The 23,357-nt window shown below is 41.4% G+C and overlaps 1 long non-coding RNA gene across 1 annotated transcript in view; it reads left to right on the top strand.

Annotated features, from left to right (window-relative positions):
- Positions 1-17,281: 17,281 nt before the first annotated feature.
- Positions 17,282-23,357, top strand: part of LOC129532298 (uncharacterized) — an 81,044-nt gene continuing 74,968 nt past the window's right edge. The window contains exon 1 of the long non-coding RNA XR_008677982.2: positions 17,282-17,365. This is a non-coding gene — a long non-coding RNA (uncharacterized lncRNA). The remainder of the gene's footprint in view (positions 17,366-23,357) is intronic.

Here is a 23,357-nt window from a genome sequence, read left to right as displayed (position 1 = left end):
TTATCCTGTTTAGGTAGCTACTAGAATATTTAAAATTTTATGTGTAGTTTTCAACATATTTGGACAGCATTGAAAATAATTAGTTTTATAACCTTGGATTTTTCTCAAGCCAATTTTCTTAAGGGGAAACCTATCTATTTTCAGAACATAGCCATAACTTGCAACTGTGGATAAAAGGTGGAGTTTTAAAGGGATCACTTAATTTAACATTTGATCAGTTGAGTGTTTAATATATTCTGGATGTAGTACTCGATGGATTGACTCTTGACCCCAAAGAGTTCACAATCAAGAAGAGGAATTAGGCCATCATGCATATAATGAATTAAAAATGTCAGTCTTCTCCACTGTCCCCAAACCTGCAAAGTAAAAGAGCTCTTCAAATGTCTAAAAACCTATTCTAGGTAAAAGTATTCTAAAACATCAAGTTCAGATCACAGATGTCTGTGTGATATCTAGAAGGTACTCAGGAATTGCCATGTAACGCATAGTCTCCCAAATCAAAAACAGTAATAAAGTCACAAAACATTCTTTTAAAATTGTGTTTGAATAACTTTTTTAAAGACAGGAAGAAGTCACTCTTTTTTATTGTCATGTGACTTGGATAGAGGCAGGGATAGACTGTTCCAATGACCTCTTACTTCACCAAGTCCATACTAAAGAGTGTCTGTAATTAAATGGAATTCAAGCATGCATTCATGAAGGCCTATTGATATTAATCTGACCTTCTAAAGATTGGCAAGTTTTGACAAGTGAGTTGCCCAATTTCTATTCCTATCTAGCTAAAGGATGAAGTAGATTAAAATTATAAACACACACACACACACACACACACACACACACATACACACACCACCCCTGGCTTGGGTCCCTGGAAGCTAAGCTTATGCTACATGATCTCTCTCCTGGACTCCAGCTGATTGATCTGAGCTGCAGAGCTGTCTCATTCTTTTAAATAACTACATGATCTCTCACTGCATATATGTACCATACTTTATTTAACCAGCACCATATTAAAGGATATTTAAACTCTTTACAGAGATTTTTTTTCAATATAAACAGTGCTGCAATGAACACCTTTGAACACATGAACACGCATGTTGGATACATTTCTGGAATAGGAGTACTTGAGTTAAATGGTGCATGTGCTTTCAATTTTGCCACATATTGCCAAAATGCCCACAAGAGAGGGCTTACAATTTGTGTTCTCATCAATGTATGGAAGAAGAAAGACATTTTATTTAAGGTACATGTATTTGTGCCAGATGAAGAGATAGTTTTATATAAAGCATAAATAACCTGTAGAAAAATCCTGCAAGGCTACATTAAATAAAAAGAGGCTAAATTTAGTGTAACTATTTCACTCATCTGTTAAATTTTGTAATAAGGAATTTAAAACTATACAATAAATATCATTAAACATAAAAAAACCCTCTTATTTAAGGGAAGATATCAAAATGTTAAGAAAGAAGAAAAAGCATATATAGTAAAAGAGGGAGAGAGAAAAAGGAAAGAGATCTATAGAAAGATGTCATACAATGAGTTTGACACCAGTACATTTCAGTGAAAATGAGGAGACTGGTTTTTCTACCAAGAACACTCACTTTCTGGGCCTTTTGTGAATTATGCATTTGTGCTGTTTTGTATCCTCAGGTGTGGCAGGTTGCCATATTGGACCTAATTCTTCAACTCTCTCTTCAGCTGTACCTTTCACATAGCCTTATCATGGGCAGAGTCTACTTCTGTGTCCCTTGACTTGGGATTGGCCATATGACTTGCTTTACCCAACGGCATGCATGCATAGGTACCATTGGGCCAGTTCTGAACTTAGGCTGTGAGGGTCCTCATATGGTCTATTTGTTCTCTTGTGCCCCTACCATCACTTTGAGAAAAACATGCCCCTGAGTACCCTTCTGGTCCAAGGAAGATGACAAACTCATGAGGGAACCTGGAGCCATATCAGCTGAGCCCAGGCTAAATCAGCCAACCCCCAGCTGCCCTGCAGACATGTGAGCTAGCCCAGCTAAGATCAGCAGAGCCGCCCCAGCTGAGCCCAACCTAGATGAGTCAACTTTCAGCCAACCTGCAGACTGCATGAACAATGAGAAATGATTGTTGTTTCAAGCCACTGAGTCTTGGGGCAGTCTGTTAAATAATAACAGCTCATTAATGTATCAGACAATCAAAAAGGATGGGTTTGGCCCAAGTTTTCAAGGTCCTCCCTTCATTCAACAAATATTTATTAAGTACCCACTATGTGCAGGCACTAAGCTAGGTTCTGGGGATACAGTGAAGAACAAGACAGACCAGGTCTTTGCTTTTATAGACCTGATCCGAGTAAAGAGAAGACAACATAGATAAGCATGATATGACTTATAAATATGACGGGATGCTGCTTTCGATTACTTGGACTGTGAAGTTTTCTTAGAAAAAGTGACATTTCAGTCCAGATTTGCCTGACAAGGAGGAGCCAGTTCTAAGTTCCAGGGGTGGAATGCTCCAGAAAGATAGAACAACTAGAGCAAAGGCCCTGAGTGGGAAAGAACTTAGTGCATTCAAGATACAGGAAGGAGGCCAGTGTGGCTAATCATGGTGAGCCTGCCGTTGAAGTACTGTCTTGCTCCTTCTAGATAGCTAGTGCCTTTTTGTATTTGGGAAAAATGTGCTTGCTTCAGTTGGCAAGAGGTCTGGGTCAACTGTAATTTCACTATTCTAAACTTTGCTTGGACTTCAAATAAAAATGAAAACCCAGCCTCACTCTATTCTCATTTAAAACACATCTACTGCTCACTCCAATCTTCAGTAGTAAATGAGCACAAATGAAGTAAAGCAACAAACAGTTGAGGCAATGGCCAAGAGAGGATGCAGACAAGGCTTCGATCACCAGGTTCAATACTCAGAGAAGCAACAGCAGATTTCCAGATTTGTCAGTCCTGTAGTTTTGCTCTTTCCAATTGACTTTTAAATTTGGTGGAAAGGTTCTGTGTCTAAATGAAGTAGCGCTCACCCTCTAAAGCACAAACAGATCTCAGTGGTTCCCAGAAGAAGTGCTATTCCAGGTTGGGCTGGAGTTCCAGGACTGCAGCCCATGTGACTGCCTTTAAAAGACAGAATGGGTCAGTCATGGTGGCTCATGCCTGTAATTCGGACACTTTGGGAGGCTGAGGTGGGAGGATCGCTTGAGGCCAGGAGTGCGGAACCAGCCTGGGCAACATAGTGAGACTCCATCTCTACAAAAAATTTAAAAATTAACTAGATTTGATGGTAGGCCCCTGCAGTCCCAGCTATTCTGGATGCTGAGGTGGGAGGGTTGCTTGAGCCTAGGAGTTCAAAGCTGCAGTAAGCTATGATTGTACCACCGCACTCCAGCCTGGGTGACCAAATAAGATTCAATAACTTACAAAAAAAAAAAAAAAAAAAAAAAAAGAAAGAAAGAAAGAAAGAAGAATGCATTGTGACATTCTCCCCTCCCCAACCTCCCAGAAATTAGCTCCATTTAGATACTGGGAAAGAGGACATTTCACCTGGCAGCTCTCTGCTTATTATTCTGTGACCTTGAGTGGATTATCTAGCTTCCATGTGCTTTAGAATTATTTATGAAATGACAATGGTAATAACTAACCAACCACAGGTTGCTATAAGGGTTAAATACAATAATATGCTTCTAAGTCTTTATAAACCATGAAGGGCCACTTAACTGTGAAGCATCCTAATTATTTATTAAAGATGCCAAGTCCTTCCCCAGGCTGGATTGCTTTCTATCCCTAATGGGCAGAAAACCTGGAGTATAATATTTTGATACCTAACATTTAAAAATACATAAGCCATGTGCTATTATTGTCCAAGTGATAACACCATTTTGTGATTAACCAAACAATAAATTCTCCAAAGACTCCTAGGGATGTAACTTTGTCTTTCTCATGATTTTTCTGTGGGTATCCATGGAAGCACAGCAAAGAGTTTTTGCCTCTAAATATTCTCATATGGAAATTCTGATTACATTCCATTACATATCAGCAATGAGAAGTCTAAAATACACAAAATACAACATTTATCTTTAGACTATATTAATATTTTATTTATGTGATGGTCTGACATCTGAGCCCAGAATAAATATTTTAGAAACCTCTTTAATGTCTCAAAAATCTTTTAATTGATCCTTCTTTTGGCTAGTCTCTTTCTTCAGTATTAAACTTTGAACTCCTGAGTTACAATTAGCAGCACACACCGCCGTCCTTATAAACAGAGGGAGTTAAGTTTCATATACCCAAATGTTCAGTCTAGCAGCATCCACCATGGTTCTGGCTGCTGCCAGGACCCAGAGGTTGTGATTAAGAGTACATTCATGCTGTCGGTGGCACAACTGGAACTAAATTGCATCTCTTGGCCTTTGGCTTCCAGGTTTATAAAACTATGAAAGCCATATTCATTTCCTTCATTGGCTTGCTCTAAGAAGCTAACACCAGTGTTGCCAGCCCATTCAAAAATGCATGACATAAATGTCAAAGCCCCATCTCAATGATGTTTTTCTTGTAGAAATTGTTTTTCCTAAGGTGATTTTAATAACATAGCTAGCCATCTGGCATACCTAGGGTAAGCAGAGAGAAGAGGACCCAATATTTAGATTTATCAATAAGTAAATTTAAGACTAATGATGTTTCACATTATGTGAGTACTTTCTACTTTGTCAGAAGATCTGTCACAGGATTCCTGTAGCGAGCTTTCCTGGAGCATTTGAAATGTGATTCAATTTATGGAAAATCAATTCACAGGTTACTTTTTGAGGATATATTTATTTTATAAAGTATCAAACCTTAGGGATCCTGATTTTTTTCAAATAAAGTTTGCCTGTGTGGAGTGTGCCAGGGCAGGAGTTTGAGGAGGTTATATTGTGTAGGGAAGATATCTGATAAATACATTTTGGATGATAGGATGAATGAAAAAACAAGTGGATGGTTGGATGGGTAGGTGAGAAGATAGATGAATCAATGAATGAATTAGCAAACGAAATAAATGAATTAGAGTTTTGGAAGATTTTCTGAATTGTCAGAAGGGAAAGGGGATGTTTACTAGCTACCAGTTCATTCATGCCTAAGTCACGCCCTTGCCCAGTCTGTGGCATTCTAAAATGCAAGCATGAATATGGAATCAAATAAATATTTTTCAAATGTCAGTGTACCTGGGGTGAAAAGAAAAAGAGATGAAGACAGTCAAGGTAACAAATTTACATATTTATTTCAGACTATATTAAATTAAAAAGTGACATCCATCAAAATTACCTAAGCCAAAGTTATTGTTGATCCTTCCCACATTGTTAAATTCTGTGGTCATTCTGACACCCCACACCATTTACCCAGCAGCAGCATTTAGGGTGGATGACAACTTGCACCTTATTTTTTTATTTTTATTTTTTTTGAGATGAGGTCTTTTGCTCTATCACTCAGAATGAAGTCCAGAAGCATGATCACAGCTCACTGCAGCCTTGACCTCCTGGGCTCTGGTGATCCTCCCATTTCAGCCTCCCAAGTAGCTGGGACTACAGGTGCATGCCATTAAACCAGGCTAATTTTTGTATATTTTGTAGAGATGGGCTTTGCCATGTTGCCCAGGCTGGTCTCTAACTTCCGGGTTTAAGCGATCTGCCTGCCTCAGCCTCCCAAAGTGCTGGGATTATAGGCATGAGCCATCGTGCCCAGCTGTACCTTCTTGATACATTGTCCTCCCTTGGCTTCCAGAAGTCTCAGTTGTCATGGTTTCATGAGCAAGTTTGCTTCCAGGAGCCCCCATCAACAGAGGCATGTGCTTTCACTCCAGCCACATTAGACTCCTCACTGTCCCCAGACATTCTTTGCCATTCCCAACTGTGGTGCCTTTGCTTCTACTGATTATTCTGCCCAGAGTGATCTCCACATTCCTTTCTTCCTAGTGAAGCTCCATTCATGCTTTGAGACCCGAAATTACTAGTTCCTCATCCCAAAGCCTTTTAGGAATTCTCTTCCTATCCTCCAATCTCTCTCCTCTGCTTGGTTTCTGCCTCTATGTAGTAGCACTGATAACAGGAGTGATCCGAGCGATTATAGGAGGGATGGGAACAGTAATAGGAGTAATAAAATGGGGAGGAAGAGAAGCAGATAGATTTAGTGAACATTTACTATTACTAGACACTGGGATAATTCTTTCATATTCATTATTTTACTGAATCCTTACAAGGGCAGTTATTAGCATCACTTTACAGAGGACACAACTGAGGCTTTAAGCAGGTGTTTGAATTACCTGAGATCATCCAGCTGAAGTGTGGAGGTGAGCTGTGAAACCCAGGCCTAACTCTGTCCAGAGTCAAAATGCAAAACCACCAGCATTTGGTGTGGATGATCACTTGCAACTTTTTTTTTTTTTCAAAGTCTCACCCTGTCACTCAGGCTAGGGTGCAGTGGTCATTCTAATACCCCACACTATTTACCCACTAGCAGCATTTGGTGTGATCACAGCATGATGCTGCCCCATAACACCGTGTTAGATTTATTGGTGTCTCTAGCTCCCCATCTCCTCCTTGAGGGCAAGGAAGTCTCTCTATAGTTCCAATGTTTGGTTAGTACCAGATGTTTAGGGCATGTTTTTTAACTAAATGAAGGAAGGTGGCATATTTTCAAGAGTAAGAATGGGCTTGTGATGATCTCTGCTGAGCTTTTGTACACAATTTTGGAGGTAGCCAGTAAAAGCCAGGTGGGCTCTGTCTTAACTGGACCTGCCAGTCCCAAAATGGGGGTGGGAATTGTGTGGGAGTCATTTTAGTGTGAAATCACACTGCTTCCAGGGTGAAGAGGCCCTTCCACCCTGGGTATTTCACAATTTCTTGGCCTTACTTCTGGCTGCCTGATATACTTAGTTGGATGTTTACATAGCAGAGTTTACTCTAGCAGAGAAAGAATGAGTATGTCCTCTCTGTGGCAAGCAGTTGAACTTACTGAGACTGATACCAGTCAGATTTTATCTCAGTGGCTGTTTCACCTCTTGGTGGCCCCTTGAAAAAGCTTATTTACTCAAGATGAGCTCTGGCTTTTAACTGCTATTGGAGGGCATCCTTCAATTCACTCTCAATGAACAGCCGGGATAGCTCAGTCCTCACTCACATTCCTGCCCCCTTTCCCTACCTGTCCTCATCAAAGCCCGCTCAAGACTGCCACCACCATCTTTTCATTGCATTTATTGCTCCTATACGCTCCCTCAGATCTCCCTGCCTTTTTTTTTTTTTTTTTTTTTTTTTTTTTGAGACGGAGTCTCGCTCTGTCGCCCAGGCTGGAGTGCTGTGGCGCAATCTCGGCTCACTGCAAGCTCCGCCTCCCGGGTTCACGCCATTCTCCTGCTTCAGCCTCCCGATCCCTGTCTCTTAACAGCCAAGCAATGCATGCCCTTTGGTCAGGTCACACTCTAAATAAGGACAACACCAATAAGTCAGAACGTTGTGTACTTGTAGAGTGCCTTGTGACTTATCAAATGTCTTTTTACCCATTATGTTAACTGCACTTTTCTAGTACGGGTGCACCATACTTTCTCTTGGAGCAAAACTCTTAAGTCAGTTTAATTTTTTTCAAATTCAGAAGATGAGAACCATGCAGGATATCATTAAAATAAATCTTTCATTTTATGTTTTACCAAAGGTACTTGGTATCTACGATAATACCTGTAAGTCGGCTCAGCACAAGGACTACAGAGACAACTGTGATAGTATCCCTGCTCCCAGGTGCCCCTGCTTTGGAGCCCAAATAAAAAATAAATAAATAAACAATTGCAAAGGCTGAGGAAAGTGGAACTTACAGGGATAAACACACACAAGAAAACACAGGAATGGGGAAACATCACTGCTAGGGTTGACCAAGAGGATGTGAATCATGAAGAAGGGTTATTCCATGCACAAATACCAAGAAAGGGGTCCTTTTTAAATTACAGCAATATGTATTGAAGGCCTACCACATTTCAGGCATGGAGGATATAACAGTGGGTATGACAAATGTCCTTGCTCTCAAGGAGATTATAGTCTAGTGGAAAGACTAGCAAACAGATCAATCCAAAAGCTTTAGAAAGCTGTGATCTTTTTAGACTTGTGCCACAGAACCATGACACCCTCCCACTCCATGCTGACCTTGTCACTGCCATGTACTAGTCTTCTGGTCAATCCTTCCCATCCATCAGAGATGTGGGCATCTGACTCACGGACTGCCTCTTCAACCGAGACAATGCTTTTTATGTGGCAATCTATCTGCATCCCTGCCTCTCAGGTTCTGACATCCTCATCTCCAATAAGCTCCTCTTCTATTTGCTCTCTATCACCTCCTGGGAAGTTACACCCTAGACTCTGTGATCGCTCAACATTTCTCCATGGCCATAAGTCTGAATTTTAGCCTTAGGTTCTGACTATGGACTCCTCTCCTTCTATTTTCTTTGACTATATTCTCTAAGACTCTTTATTGACTTTCCAGGAACTGCTGACCCCTTGAGCAGAAGTTGGGTGTATTCTGCCTTCCCAAATACTCAAAGGCAAAAGACTTTGCCACCATTTCCTGTCAAAGTGCTTAATGTAGTAGGTGTTCAGTAGAAATTTATCCAGTCTTTGTTGATGTTTATAGAGCACCTGCTAAGTGCCCGGCACAGTGGTGGAGTGGGCAGGCAAGGCAACTGTAGTCACTTTTACAGCCTGCTGGTGACTACACATCTGAATCCATTGTCTGGAGGTCATCTCTGAAAACACTAATAAGAAACTGTTCTTAAAAGTTTTTAGAAGCTTAATCTTCTTGGCCAATTCTCCCCAGGCCCCAAAGAGAAAAATCAGGGTCCATCCTATTATAATTACATAATTGTTTGATTCTTTTCTACTAAGAACCACTAGGATGAACTAGCTAAGAAATGACTTGGCAGGCACCATCTATTTTAGGTAGATCTTCTTTTCTTTGCTTGTAGCAGTTTTCTATACTTGATACTTTGCTCAAAACTCCTCAAATTCCCATTGGAATTAGAGGGCTTACCCCACCTTCAGGGGGCCTTTCAAATGATAAAGGAAGTCAAATATATTTCTAAAGCCAGGCCAGGAAAGCCCAGCAGCTCTGAAAGCATAAGCACAGGGTCTTTATAGTGACTGAGTAATATTAGGGCACCAAGTACTCCAAAATAAGGGGAAAAGAAGCACATTTTTATGTCATTCTTTTAGAAGAGGATCCATGATGAAGAAATGGGTCTAAGTGTGAGTTTCCATTGTCAGGATACTACAGCAGCCAGAGTGGTCTGTTAAAAGTTTCAAAACCCAGTGACTCAGACCTCTACCCTTATGGTCAAAGCCAGTCTTGAATGAGGCCAGTGAGGGTCTGCATGATCTGAGCCAGAGCGACCTCCCTCCTGCTCATCACACATTAGCCACTATGGTAGCTTCCTGGTTTCTCTCACAGGGCCAAGTTGACTTTTGTCTTCAGGGCGTTTGAACTTGCTTTTCTGCTTGGAACCCTCTTCCTCCAGATTCTTCTATTACTGGCTTCTTCGTGCCAAGTGGGGCTCATCACCCAATGTAGTTACTCCTAGCCTTAGTAATTCTCCATGCGTGGTCCAGTTTGTTTGAATGCTTCGCATGCAACTTGAAATTATCTGTTGGCTTATTTATTTCAGTTATTTATTATTCCCAGCCCCCTTCAGAGTGTAAGCACTTTGAGAGCAGAAATCAGACTTGGTCATTACTGTGTAATCAGAGCCTAGAAAAGTCTCTGGACATAGTTGACATATGGTACATATTTTTTGAGTAAATGATTTGCAAACACTGAGTAATTTCTCCATCAAAGGGCCTTCCCAAGCCACAGCATCAAATCCATACATAAATGTGGCATATGAAGCAATTAATCCAAAACTTTGCTTATCATGCACCACCAATGGCAGGCCAATATGGAACGTTCACAACTCTAATGAACACTAGTCTTCCCAGGTGCCGTCCAGGCACTCTTTTGGCACAGGTGATTCTGGGGTGCAATTAGTTGGCAAGAACAGCACCAGCTACCCTACAGTCTCCACTTACAAACAAGCACAGTGCTGGCGGGGTTCCTGGGAGGGCAGAGGCTGGCAAAGAGCCTGCTCTTTGGACTGCATACTGATCATTAGAAAATTGGGTAAATGAGGATGTTCCCTGTAGAAAACAGAGATGGTGGTGATGGGGCAATGGAGGATAATTTTGCTGATAATAGACTGAAGAACTGTTGATACTGGCAGAAAGAAAACAATACTTTTTTATAGTTTGAAACACTCAGTCTTTAGCCAAATGTCCAGGCAGATTATGATTTATATGGACATGGTTGTGCAACTCCCAGAGGGAAATGCACTGTATGAAAATATGCGTATGCATTTCAACAATGCACTTGAGGCACCACATGCATGCACCTTGGTGAATTTTTATGTGCATACTCTGCTGCATAGCTGTTAAAAAAAAAAAAAAGCCTGCCTTTTCAAATGTACTGTGTGCACTTTACATTTTTTCTGGTGGCTAATGTAAACACACCTTAAGTAATCATAAACGCTTGGATTAACATCAGTCAAGATATCTTGAGCACATATAAATTTAAATGGCTCTGTTGATTACATTTCCACTTAGAGTTGGGAACCTGACATATTAAAGGAGACCAGAATTCAGAAAAGCAAGATTTTTTCTCTGTGTCCCAAGAATTTGGTTACAATGTCTGAAAAATAATATCTGAATTTTAAAAGTAATTACTAGTGCTTATGGAGGAGACGACTTACTATACACAAAGCATTTTGTATACATAATGTTGTTTTATCTTCACAATAACCCTATGAAGGGTTTTATAAATAAAGACAGAGTCAAGGCACAGATTTCACCCAAGATCACACAGCTAGTGAGGCTGGAACTGATTCCAGCCCAGGCAGTCTGACTCACGAGCCCACATTCTTAGATACTCCACCCCACTGCCTCTTCAAATCCTAGACTACTTTTTGTTACTTGCAGGTTCACAAACACCTGCATACTCTGTGTCTCAGATTGTTAATAGTGCCTTGTTCCTAATGCCAAAGCAACATCATTACTAACACTTGTCTTTGCAAAAATTCAGAGCAGGCTCAAGCTTAGGTTTATGATGATATAATTCTCATTCTTAGGCAGGAAAGCAGAAGGCCCATGAAATGACAGTCAGCTCAAGGGCATGGTGCACTTCTCCATTTAGTTATTCATTTGTTTGTTCAGTCCACAAAAGCCTAATACGTATAATTTACTAAATGCTGAAGATATAAAGGTATGAAGCGAGTTTACATTTTAACATCTAGTATGTGCTAACCCATCGACAAATTAAAATATTAAGATGGTAATAAAAGGCATAAAGGGAAATGCATGGTACTAGGGGGTTCCTGGTCCTGTTTTAGGGGGCATGAAAAACCTCCCTGCAGATGACAGGGGAGCTAAGAGCTGAAGGCAAAGGTGGAGTTGAGGGTTGGGGAAGGGAACAGCCCCAGGAAAGGTCCTTGAGCAGGAGAAATCCCAGCCTGTTGCAAAATCTGAAGGAAAGTAGGAGTGGCCAGAGTGCAGGGAGACAGGTCAAGTCTCCCAGCAAGGCAAGGCTGGGAAGAAGACGGGCAGCCAGAATGCCAGTCCCAGCACTTTCCCTGGAGTAGCTCACCTGAGGCTTCCAACTACCCTTCAAGGCAGGTACTATTATGCTTTTTTTTTCTTTCAGAGAATAAACATGTCATCTAGAGTGAGGAATTCAATTTTGTCTATGCTCACACAGCCAGTAAATGAAGGATTCAAACCCAGATACTCTAACTCTGAGCCTCCACTATTGACAACCGGGCTACACTGCCAAGACACAAGGAACTCAAGACACCGCAGAAGTTTGTCTTCAGAGCCTGGGCCACTAACCACAGTCCTATGTTGCCTCAAGGCTAATTCTAGGTGCCATATAGGAAAGTGTTGCTCTTCACTGGGAAGAGGATGTACTGACTTGGCTAAGGGAGCCATGCCCTCATCAGGGCTCGAAAGACACGAAAGACTTGCTGCTGACACAGTGCCTGGAGAATAAATGACTTCAGACATCTTTACACACTCTGCCCACCCTCTGACCCTGATGCCAATGTCAGAGGAAGATCAATCAGACATGAACAGAGTGACTGTGTCTTTTCCTGGTCCTTGGCAAGTTACTTGTGTGCATGGGGCAGTTCTCATTATCCCTATTTTTCTGGTAGGAAGATCAATAGCTCGGATGTTTTCCAATTGGAAACCAAATTCAAACAGAAAGATTCTTCCAAACATAAACAATATGGCTCAACTAGGGATTTTTTTTCCCTCAAGAAGTATATGTTTTTCCCAAGTCTTTTTTCACCATGTGGCCTGCCAACATTTTGCTTGTATAACAAGGAAACTGGGTCCCTGCTTAGAGTCTGATGCTTGAGATGGCAGTGACTTCTGCCAACCACCTTTGCCAAAGATATTCTATTAGTCTTGGTTGTTTATTGGCTAAGGGAGAGATCCCTTCATGGGCATCTGGCAAGGTAGAGGGGTAAGAAACAAACAAACAAACAAAAATTAGAGCATGCTACTTCTGCTGTCATCTGGCACTCAGAACCTATCATGAAGGCAGCCCCTGGCATCACATTTTGGCAAAGAGACTGGCATCCCATTGGCTAGATTGCTGGAAGCCAATGCCTCTCTTCCATCACCATCTCACTCATTCTCCTTTCTCTTCTATCTCTCTCTCTCTTTCTTTTTTTTTTTTTGGTACCAGTAGACCACCAGCTGGACTCTCAGACCAGTGCTTAAATTTCTCCTTTTGTTTCTGCAGATAAGAAATAAATATTTTTTTACGCAAGTGGCCTCTGGCCTTTTCTGGTAGGAAGCTTCCTCCAGCTACAGACACCTCAAAGCAGCTGGCCCAGAGTCTCATGCTAAGCCGAGCCTCCTTTTTAGCACTTAACAGAAACATTCTTGAACTTGCCTTTTGGACTTTGGAACATCTAACTGCCCTTGGCCTGTTTCTATGAAGCTCCCTGGTGAGAAGAGTTTGTCTTTTCCTTTGCACCATGAAGCCCCTGCCTGGGCTAAAAAGGTGCCGAGTTATGGTGTTTTTCTCTGCTGCATGTTAGAGCATGGGCCCTCACCCCTTCCTTTGGCCAGGGCTGTCACTGGGGACCTCAAAGCCTCAGCTTTGTTTCTCATGCCTGCTGATCTGATGATATTCAGAAGTGCGGATGCTTTCTACTTTGGTGGTAAGACTACATCATCTTAAAATGGATAAAGTTGACTTTTAAAAAATTCCTTGTTTTTCTTTTCCTCCCATTTCTGACCATTTCTTCTCTAGGTACAAAGGGGTTAAGAGTGGGGATGAGGGGTACTGGCAAGGAAAAAACTGTTCCAATGTCCTTTTTCTCCCCCTTCCAAGCTTCTGAGTCTCCCTATTCTTCCCTAAAAATTTCCCAGAGGGGGCTGAGCCCATTGCCTCTTATCAAAGTGAGGAGGGGAGAATTCCTGCTTGATAGTTAACTCAGAGATTATACAAATTTTAAGAGATGCTCCCTAGGGATTCTGAAGCATGTATTCAAGTAAACATGAAGCTCTGTCCAAATATAGGCCATATTTTGGGGTTGGGATATCTTCCCTGCTGTCTGGTTATTTGGTCTTCAGCCATGTTAGAAATCTATCTAATTGGGTCACTTTACTCTCTCCTTCCACTGCTGAACCAAGGGAATAAGGCAGATCTTGGAAGACACTGCATGGCTCTGTGGTGAGTTTAATGCTGGGTCTAATCAGTTTAGGTTAATACTTAGTATAACAAAATATTTGCAAGAGCAATACCTCTTGCTCCCTGGAAGCTAGTGGAGTACAGAAATAAGATTCTACCAAGTCACACACTTCTTTTGCTGACAAGTTTCCTGCCCTTTAATGCCAAGGGGTAGACATTACACTGGAGGGTACAGATAAATAGTTACAAAGCTGATTCTGGCACTTGAACTAAGGAATCACATTCATAATTTTAAGTCATGCTTATCTATGTATGTTTGTAACTTTTAATTAAAAATAAAGCTAAATAAAGTGAAAAGACAACCTATAGAATGGAAAAAAATATGTGCAATTGGAAACTAAATTAGAACATATGTCTAATGCCTGGTTAAGAGTTTAACATCCAGAATAGATAAAGAACTCCTGTAACTCAACAATAAGAAGACAATCTAACTAAAAAATGGGCAAAAGACTTGTACAGGTATTTCCTCAAAGAACACAGACATATGGCCAATAAACACACCAGATAGTATAACATCATTATTATTCATTAGGGAAATGCAAATCAAAACTCCAATGAGATACCACTTTACACCTACTAGGGTGGCTAAAATTAAAAAAAAATTAAGAGATGTTGACTAGAATGTGGAAAAATTGGAACCACTGTACATTACTGGTGGGAATGTAAAATAGTGCAGCCACTGTGGAAAACAGTTTGATGATTCTTCAAAAAGCTAAACCAAGAAATACATTATGAAACAGACATTTTATTACTGGGTATATATTCAAAATAACTAAAAGTAGGGACTAAGATATTTGTATGCCAATGTGCATTGCAGCATTATACACAATTGCCAAAAGGTGAAAACAACCCAAGTGTCCATCAACAGATGGGTGGATAAACAAAATGTGGCATGTCTATACGATGGAATATTATTCAGGTGTAAAAAGAAACAAAGTTTTGAAACATGCTAAAACAAGGATGAACCTTGAAAACATTACGCTAAGTGAAATACACCAGACACAAAAGAACAAATATTAGATGACTCCTAGATATTTATAAGAAATATCTAGAATGGTAAATTAATAGAGACATAAAATAAAATAGAGGTTATCAGGGACAACGGAGAGGAAGAAATGGTGAGTTATTGCTTAATGGATTCAGAGATTCTATTTGGGTGGATGAGAAAGTTTTGGAAATAGAAAGTGCTGATGGTAGTACAACATTGTGAATGTACCTAATACCACTGAATTGTATGCTTAAAAATGATTAAAATGGGCTGTGTGTGGTGGCTCACACCTGTAATCTCAGCACTTTGGGAGGCAGAGGTGGGTGGATCATGAAGAGATCAAGACCATCCTAGCCAATATAGTGAAACCCCATCTCTACTGAAAATACAAAAATTAGCTGGGCATGGTGGCATGCACCTGTAGCCCCAGGTACTCAGGAGGCTGAGGCAGGAGAATTGTTTGAACCTGGGAAGTGGAGGTTGCAGTGATCCGAGATTGTGCCACTGCACTCCAGCCTGGCTACACAGCGAGACTCCATCTCAAAAAAAAAAAAAAATTAAAATGGTAAATTTTGTTATATATATTTTTCTCTAATGAAAAACATCATGAGAAAAAAATAAGACAAAACAAAGCTAAGGAAATATTTTCACAATTAAACATCCTCTGCAGTTCCTTCAGCTAAATAACAGAATTCAAAACCAGATCATCTAACTTTTAGTTCAGTGCTAAATCCATTACAACAGTTAGCCTCATTTCTGTGACCTTAAATTACATATTCATTGATTCATGCAAATCATTTTTTTCATTCTTCAGACATTTATAGAATGCCTAGTAAGTAAGTGCTCAGTGATCAAAAACTGGTGGTGAGGGGTGAATGGAAGGAACAGATGTCAACATGTGGTCTATCTATGTCAGGTTCTGTCCCCAAAGGCTTTTTATGGGCTGTATGAGTTAAGCTTTCCTTCAATGTTATGAATCATGATCATCCCCATTTTAGGGCTGAGGACCCGAGGCTAAGGCAGGTTAAGTGGACTTGCCCACGGTGCCTCTAGCAAGTAGCAGAATTGGGATTGGAGCCTAGATCTGCCAGAAACAAAGTTTTCCATGCCTCATGCTGTTTTTACTCTTTCTCTTTCTGTCAAATTTCCGTGGATTCTTGGCTCTCCCCATTGTTGTTAGGAACCACAGATAGCTTCCGAAAGGAAAAGAAGCCCCTTGCTGATGGCTCTGAAGTTCAGGGTCGATCAAGGTTGCCTGTGTTCTGGGTGAGAGTGAGGATCAGATCTTGCAGTGATTGCACTGCAGCTGGAGGAGCCCCCTGACCTACCGTGGGGGGCAAGAATTACAACTCGTTAGTGTCAGGCATAGCAAATAAAAAGGCATCTGTAACAGGCAAGGGGAGCTGCAGGCCCCCAAGGCCAGGATCCAAGCAAGCAGCAGGTGTGCCCTCCGCTTTCCACAGGTTGCCAGACAAGACAGCAGTAGGTTCTGCCAAAGGGCTGGCTCTGTGTATTCATTAGCAGCACATTCCTGAGCCTCTGCAAGCTCCTTCTGGGCTGCGAAATGATCAAGGGACCACAGAGGGACCCTGCAGGCCAGGCCCATCCAATTGCAGGCCTGTTTTGCTACAATGAGCAGAGAGGTTGAGGAGAGTAGGGAGCAGGATGAGATAAGGAAAAGTAGAGGTGATTCAGACCCATGCCAAGGGCCAAGAGCAAGTCTCTTCTTGCCTTCTGCCCAGCTGTGCCACCTTAAATTCTACCTCTCTACTGCTTCTTTTGAGACTGCATTGAAGAATTTCTGTTTTCCCCTGCAAGTGCACAAGACTTGTTCCTGCATTCATAAGAGCCTTATTATCTCTGCATTTTGGGAACGAGTATATTTCCAGATCAGCAAGAGAAGACGATGAGCAACTCAGGAAATGAGCAGTTCCACTTACCACTGAATCTTCACTTCATTACAAAACAGTATGCCCTGCCTTCATTTACTCCATCACATGAGGTTGTAACATACCACACGGTCTCCTGCCTATTAATACTGCTAAGGAGCATTTGCAAAGTATTTGAAGTCAGCCCGCTCTGTCTTTCTCTCTGCTCATTCCCTGTGGTGCCGTCCAGTTTCTGGGATGAAGCTGAATCAATAAACATGTTCTGTTTGTTGAGACTTTCTGTCTTCCAATTAGAAGATAGCAGCAAAATATGCCGCTTTATTATATAGAGACAGCAGTCAATTTTGGCTCGATGCTGAGTGGGAAATGCTGATTTTTCAGATGTTTTGTAACAGAAACAAACAAAGCATCACTTGAAAAGCAACAGGATTTTTCTTAGCCAAACTGTACACAAATGGGTTCTTTCAGCAGCCCAAGGAAGGAGGAAGCAAGTAGGAATGCAGCCCTACGGGACTTCAGCTGGCCACTCACTCACGCTTGTGTGTGTGATCCAATGTGAAGCGGCAGCACAGAAACCTGTCAGACGGCATCCTGTCTCCTAGTTATTAAAAACTCTGCTTTGCCCAGGCGAGTTCTCAAATCCCTATGCAGTCTGGATCTTTGGCATGCGGGAGGCAAAGTGATGAGATCCATATACCACCATACAGGCTGAAAATGTAAGTCCTCTGCGGTCTTCACATTTTTGAACACCACACACAGGCCTTCTTGTTTCCTGGTAGACACTGCTTTGGACTCTTTGGGACTAAAAACTTTTCAACTAAAAGCTTGAAGTCGGTTCGGGAATGTCTTATGCTTGTGGTTCATTGCTAACATCAATATATTGAGAAAGAGAATAGGGTGGTGAGAGAGCAGGAGGAGCAAGAGAAAGGGAAAGAGAGAAGGGAAGGAAGAAAGAATGGGAGGGAGTGACAGAGGGAAGGAAGAGAAAACACACTAGCCTGAGAGTCAGAAGACTTAGATTTTACTTACAGATCTGCTCATTGTTAACCTCGGTAACACAGGTCAAGACTCTCCTTTTTTTTGAATGGATAATAATTTAAAAATCTGATAAGGTTTTATCACAGATGTGTTAACATGAGGTCAAATTAGAAGATGAGTATGAAGGCGCTTTGTTGCCAGTGTAACCCAAATAAAACAGGGCCACCTTGAGGCTAGCCTAAGCACAAAGCTATTCAACCACATGTACACTCTCCAAAGTGTCTTGAATAGCAATGTACGAATAGGCGCCCTGGCTCATGCCTGTAACCCCAACACTTTGGGAGGCCAAGGTGGGAAGATGGCTTGAGGTCAGGAGTTCAAGATCAGCTTGGGCAACAAAGCAAGACCCTAACTCTACAATAATGATAATAATAATAATAATAATAATAATAATTAGCTGGGCATGGTGGTGTGTGCACCACCACATGGTAGTCTCAGCTACTCCAGAGGCTGAGGTGGGAGGATGGCTTGAGCCCTGGAGTTTGAGGCTACAGTGAGTTATGATCATGCCACTGCACTCTGGCCTGGGTGATAGAGCAAGACCCTGTCACCAAAAAAAAAAAAAAAAAAAAAACCCCAAAAACCAAAACAACCCAAAAATGGCAATTTCCTTAAAGAGCTTTATAGACACATCTCCCTTTTCCCAAGGTCCCTTTCTTCATGGTACTTATTCAATTCTCTCTCCTATCTTCAAGGAGTTCAGCCCATACTTACCACATCTTTCACTTTCTTCTTCTCTTTAATCTCTTCCTCCACCTTCCTAAATAGTTTTATCCCCAAGTCGATTGACTCATATGCTTACTTGTGCAGAGGAATCTACTTTTCCTTCCCTTACCTTCTTCAGCTCAGCCTTCCTACTCATTACCCTGATCTGTCCAACAGAGATCCAGTAGCTGAGCTGTGACCACATGGTATTCTCCTCAAAAGCTGGAAGCATGGAAAAATAGTTACATACATTTTGTTGTTGTAACTGGTTAAAACTTTAATAAGGGATTGCCATCTAACCAAATCTGATTATACAGTGTCTCAATAGCACAAAATCAGTATCATTGTTCTCCAAGTTTATTTGATCATTTATTAATAACTTATCATGGGTCAGACACTCTATAAAGAGGATGCTATAGCCTTAGAGGTATAGACTTCTATGTCATAGAAAACTAAATTAAAGGTGTCACCCTGGACCCTCAAGAAACAGATTCCAAGAGTTATCCTGAACCCTCAAGAAATAGATCTTTAGAGTTCCCGGGAGTCTTAGCCTCATATGTTTTTATTGCTTCACAATTCCATTAGTATCACTCAGCATGTAAAGAAAAGAGACTAAGGACAGTTGGATGAACTTACCCACATCCTCATAGTAAGTGGCAGAGTTGAGAGTTGAATCTAGATGTTAGACTTCAAAACCTTGATGGCTTTTTGGTGTTTAAATTATAGCCCCTACATTTTGTCTCTGTCTCTTTATATCTACTTCTTCCTTAAGCAGTCCTACAACTAATCTCGTATCCACTACAGGGTAGGCCTTACATGAAGATGGATTTGGCTCTGGGGATTGATTTGATGGGCTGCCCTAGCCACAGTTTAGCTCCTTGTAAACTACAAAAGCCCCTGAAATGACCATAACTCATGTCTTTCCATTGGGTTATGCAGGATCATAAAACACAAACAACTCTTGCCCAACTTTTCACACAGCCATTACCAGCTGATCATAGCTGGCTTTCCTGCCAAGCTCAGGCAAGACACAGGGATCCTTTTTGTCAGAGTACTCTAGGGGGCCACTGCCAATGATATGAGATGGCAGTTGAGAAGAAACCTGTTGGCCAAGAGCTAAGACACTGACTGCCCAGTGAAAATGCACATAAGTTACCTGGCAAGAAGAACTTATTTTGATATGGTTAATGACTCCCTCTTTAGGCATCCTTCCTTCTCTTGGCTTCTGAGACATCACATTTGCAATATTTTCCTCTCACTGTCTGTCTCAGATTCCCCTGCTGGTTCTTCCTTTTGGCAGTGTTGGTACCTCAGGATGAAGCTTTGGGCTCCTTTTGCCTCTCTATATAAATTCCTCCCATCCCCCCAGGGATCTCACCAAGTCCTGTACTTTAAATATCTATGTCAATAGCTCTCATATTCTGTGTCTCCAAATCTAGATTTACTCCTTAAGCCCAGATTTGGAAGTCTATATATATCTCAATCTTAATGTAAGAAAAGCCTTCTTGGTTTTCTTTCCCAACTTATGCCTTCCTCATTTCAGTGAAAAACACTATTATCTTTCCAGTGGTTCAAGCCAAATTTTCTTTCACTTACCCACACAACCACATCAAATCCAGAAATAATTCCCATTTAGTTTACTCCATGATCTATTCCAAATCCATCTCTGTCTCTTCTCTTTCTCTTCAACCACTACATTAGTGCAAATCAGGAACATCTTCTACCTGGACTCTATAATAACATCCTAACTGACCTCCCTACTAGAATTCTTGCCCCTCTCATTCCAAACTCCATACAGCTGCCAGAGTAAACTTTTAAAAATGTAAAGTGTAGGCCGGGCACGGTGGCTCATGCCTGTAATCTCAGCGCTTTGGGAGGCCAAGGTGGGTGGATCACGAGGTCAGGAGTTCGAGATCAGCCTGATCAACATGATGAAACCCCGTCCCTACTAAAAATACAAAAATTAGCTGGGTGTGGTAGCAGGTGCCTGTAGTCCCAGCTACTCAGGAGGCTGAGGCAGGAGAGTCACTTGAATCCAGGAGGCGGAAGTTGCAGTGAGCCAAGATTGCGCCACTGCACTCCAGCCTGGGCGACAGAGTGAGATTTTGTCTCAAAAAAAAAAAAATGTACAGTGTACACATCAACCCCTTCTATAAATCCTGCAATGGAACCCCTTCACACTTAGAATAAAATCTAAACTCCTTGCCCTGGCTTTTTGAAATTTTATGTATTTTTCTTGCCTGTACCTTTGACTTCAACCTCCCATATAAGTCTCTTCCTTTCACATTATATTCTTACCACACTAATTTTCCTTCTTAGACAAGCCAAGTTTGTTCCTGCTTCAGGGTCTTTGCGCTGTCTGTCCCCTCTGCCTGCAGTATTCTTCCCCTGGATCTTCATAAGGAGGTTCCCTCTTATCATTCATGCATCAGCTTCAGCATTACTGCATCTGAGAAGGTTTTCCTGACCGTTTAGTCTAAGGTAGCCATATGTATTAGTTTTCTGGTGCTGCTATAACAAATTACCACAAGATGGGTGGCTTAAACAAAGAAATTTATTCTTTCACAATTCTAGAGACAAGAAATGAGATCCCAAAGTGTCAGCAGTGCCACACTCTTTCAGCATTTTGAATATATCATCCTATTCTCTCCTGGGTTACAAAGTTTCTGCTGAAAAAGCTGCTGTTAATCTAATAGGGATTCCCTTGTGTGTGGCTTGACGCTTTCCTTTTGTAGCTTTTAGAATTCTCTCTTTGACTTTGACTTTTGATAAATTAATTATAATATGCCTCAAAGAGTTTTTTTTTTTTTTTTTTAACTGAATCTAATTGAGGACTTCTGATCCTGCTGGATCTGGATGTTCATGTCTCTCTCAAGACTGGTAAATTTTCAGCTATTATTTTGTTAAATAGGTTTTTGGCTTTTCTTCATCCCATCTCCCTCTGACACCCTTATAATGTAAGTATTTGTTTGCTTGATAGTGTCCCACAAGTCCTGTATACTTTATTTTTTTATTCTTATTTCCTTATTCCACTCTAACTAGTTTGCTTCAAAAGACCTGTCTTTAAGTTCAGAAAGTCTTTCTTCTGATGGATCTAGTCTTTTGTTGAAGTTCTCAATTGTATTTTTTATTTCATTCACTGAATTCTTCAGCTCCAAGATTTCTGTTTGGTTCTTTCTTATAATATCTCTTTGTTGCATTTCTCATTCAGATCATAATTTTTATTTATTGAATTTATCTATATTCTTTTGTATCTCATTGATTTTTCTTAAGATCATTGAGTTTCTTATGAAGCATTTTGCAAATATTTTCTCTGGAGTCTGCTACTGGAGATTTATTGTGTTCCTTTGGAGGTGGCATGTTTCCTTGCTTTTTCATGTTTCTTTTATCCCTACATTGATGTCTGCACATCTTGTGGAAAACTTGCTTTTTACAATTAGGTGGAGTAGTTTTGTAGGGAGAGACTTTTTCTCTGTAGCCAGATTCTTGATGACAGTTGGGTATGGAACATGGGCTTTGGTTCTGGGTGGCTCAGTAGCATGATCTTTGCATCATTTCTTCAGCTGTAATCTTCATCAGCAATGTCTGTGATTGCCTCAGTGCCAAAGGCTGTGGGAGTTTGTCATGGCAGTGGCATGGTCTTACTGAGGGCAAGGGCACTGGTTTGGTTTTCAAGCCAGGCATGTTCAGGCATGGCAGGCAGGCTGGCTGTGCAGCAATGTCTCTGGGGAGGTGGGATCACCACTGAGATGGCTGTCAGGCTTGGCACAGGAACACATGAGCAGGGTAGGATGGCCCGCTGTTCAGTGGCTTCCCCACTGTGCAGATCTGCCAGTTTTCTGGTGGGAATTGTGCTACATCTGTTTGGACACCAGGATCTTGGTCATTCCACTGGGCCTAGGCTTCACATAACCAGGATCATGGTGATGTAGGCACTGGTATGAATATGATGAAATGATGGCAGAGCCTCAAGAATGGAGAGAGCAGTGGTACTGGCCCCCAGGTCAGGACACATTGTAGCAGTGGGTCTGGTTTCAAGATGGCACCATGCTGTAGCAGCTTAGGTCATAGGATTGGTAGGGGGTTATGCATGACCTGGGCTCCTACTCTAGGGCAATGCAGCTGCATGAACTCCTAGCAACTTTCTTAATTGGATTCAGAGCCCATGAAGACTGGGGGATGCTCCTATAGCAAAGACCACTGGCATCTGTAGTGGCTATAGGAACTGCTATAGGTCTCCAGCTTATCTGTTCCCTGGAAGAAGAAATCCACTATGTCTCCATGCTGATCCCAATGGGGGAGACAATGTGGTAGATGCAAGATGATTTTCTCCTTCTTTTATGGTGCTATTTTGGGCCTCCATGCTCCACTAGGATTTTGCCACTCCTTTAGGGCTCTCAAATATACTTCCTCAGTCACTCTAGTCAAACTATAGTTGTTTATTTATTGTTTTGGTCCCTTTCTGTGGGGAGGACGAATGCCAGGCAATTCTAGTTAGCCATCTTGCCAATGTGAGCTCCCACATCTGCCCGTCTTGAAAGGATGCATGTGATTGCATTTACGGCCTGCCAGTACAATCTGGGATAATCTCCTTCCTCCAAGATTCTTAATTACATCTTGTTGCCATATAAGGTAATATGCACAGATTCCAGGGGTCAGGACTTAGATATCCTTTTGGAGATCATCATTCAGCTTTACCATGCAGGACATATTGCCTGCTTTTAGCTCTCTTTAACACATACCATTATTGTTGTCATTTATCTCTATGTCAACTTGTTAGTTTAATTCCTGTCTCTCCACTTGAATATAACAGCCATGAAGGCAAGGACTTTCCTTGCCTTGAAATCCCTGATATTGAGAATAAGCATAGAGCAGGCACCAAAAAGTATTTTTCTTTTTCCTTTTTTTTTTTTTTTTTTTGAGATGGAGTCTCACTCTGTTGCCCAGGCTAGAGTGCAGTGGCGC

The sequence above is a fragment of the Gorilla gorilla genome, chromosome 2, assembly GCF_029281585.2.
Source record: "Gorilla gorilla gorilla isolate KB3781 chromosome 2, NHGRI_mGorGor1-v2.1_pri, whole genome shotgun sequence".
Taxonomy (NCBI): Eukaryota; Metazoa; Chordata; class Mammalia; order Primates; family Hominidae; genus Gorilla; species Gorilla gorilla.
The sequence above is the reverse complement of the archived record's forward strand: the minus strand, read 5'-3'. Positions and strand labels throughout refer to the sequence as shown.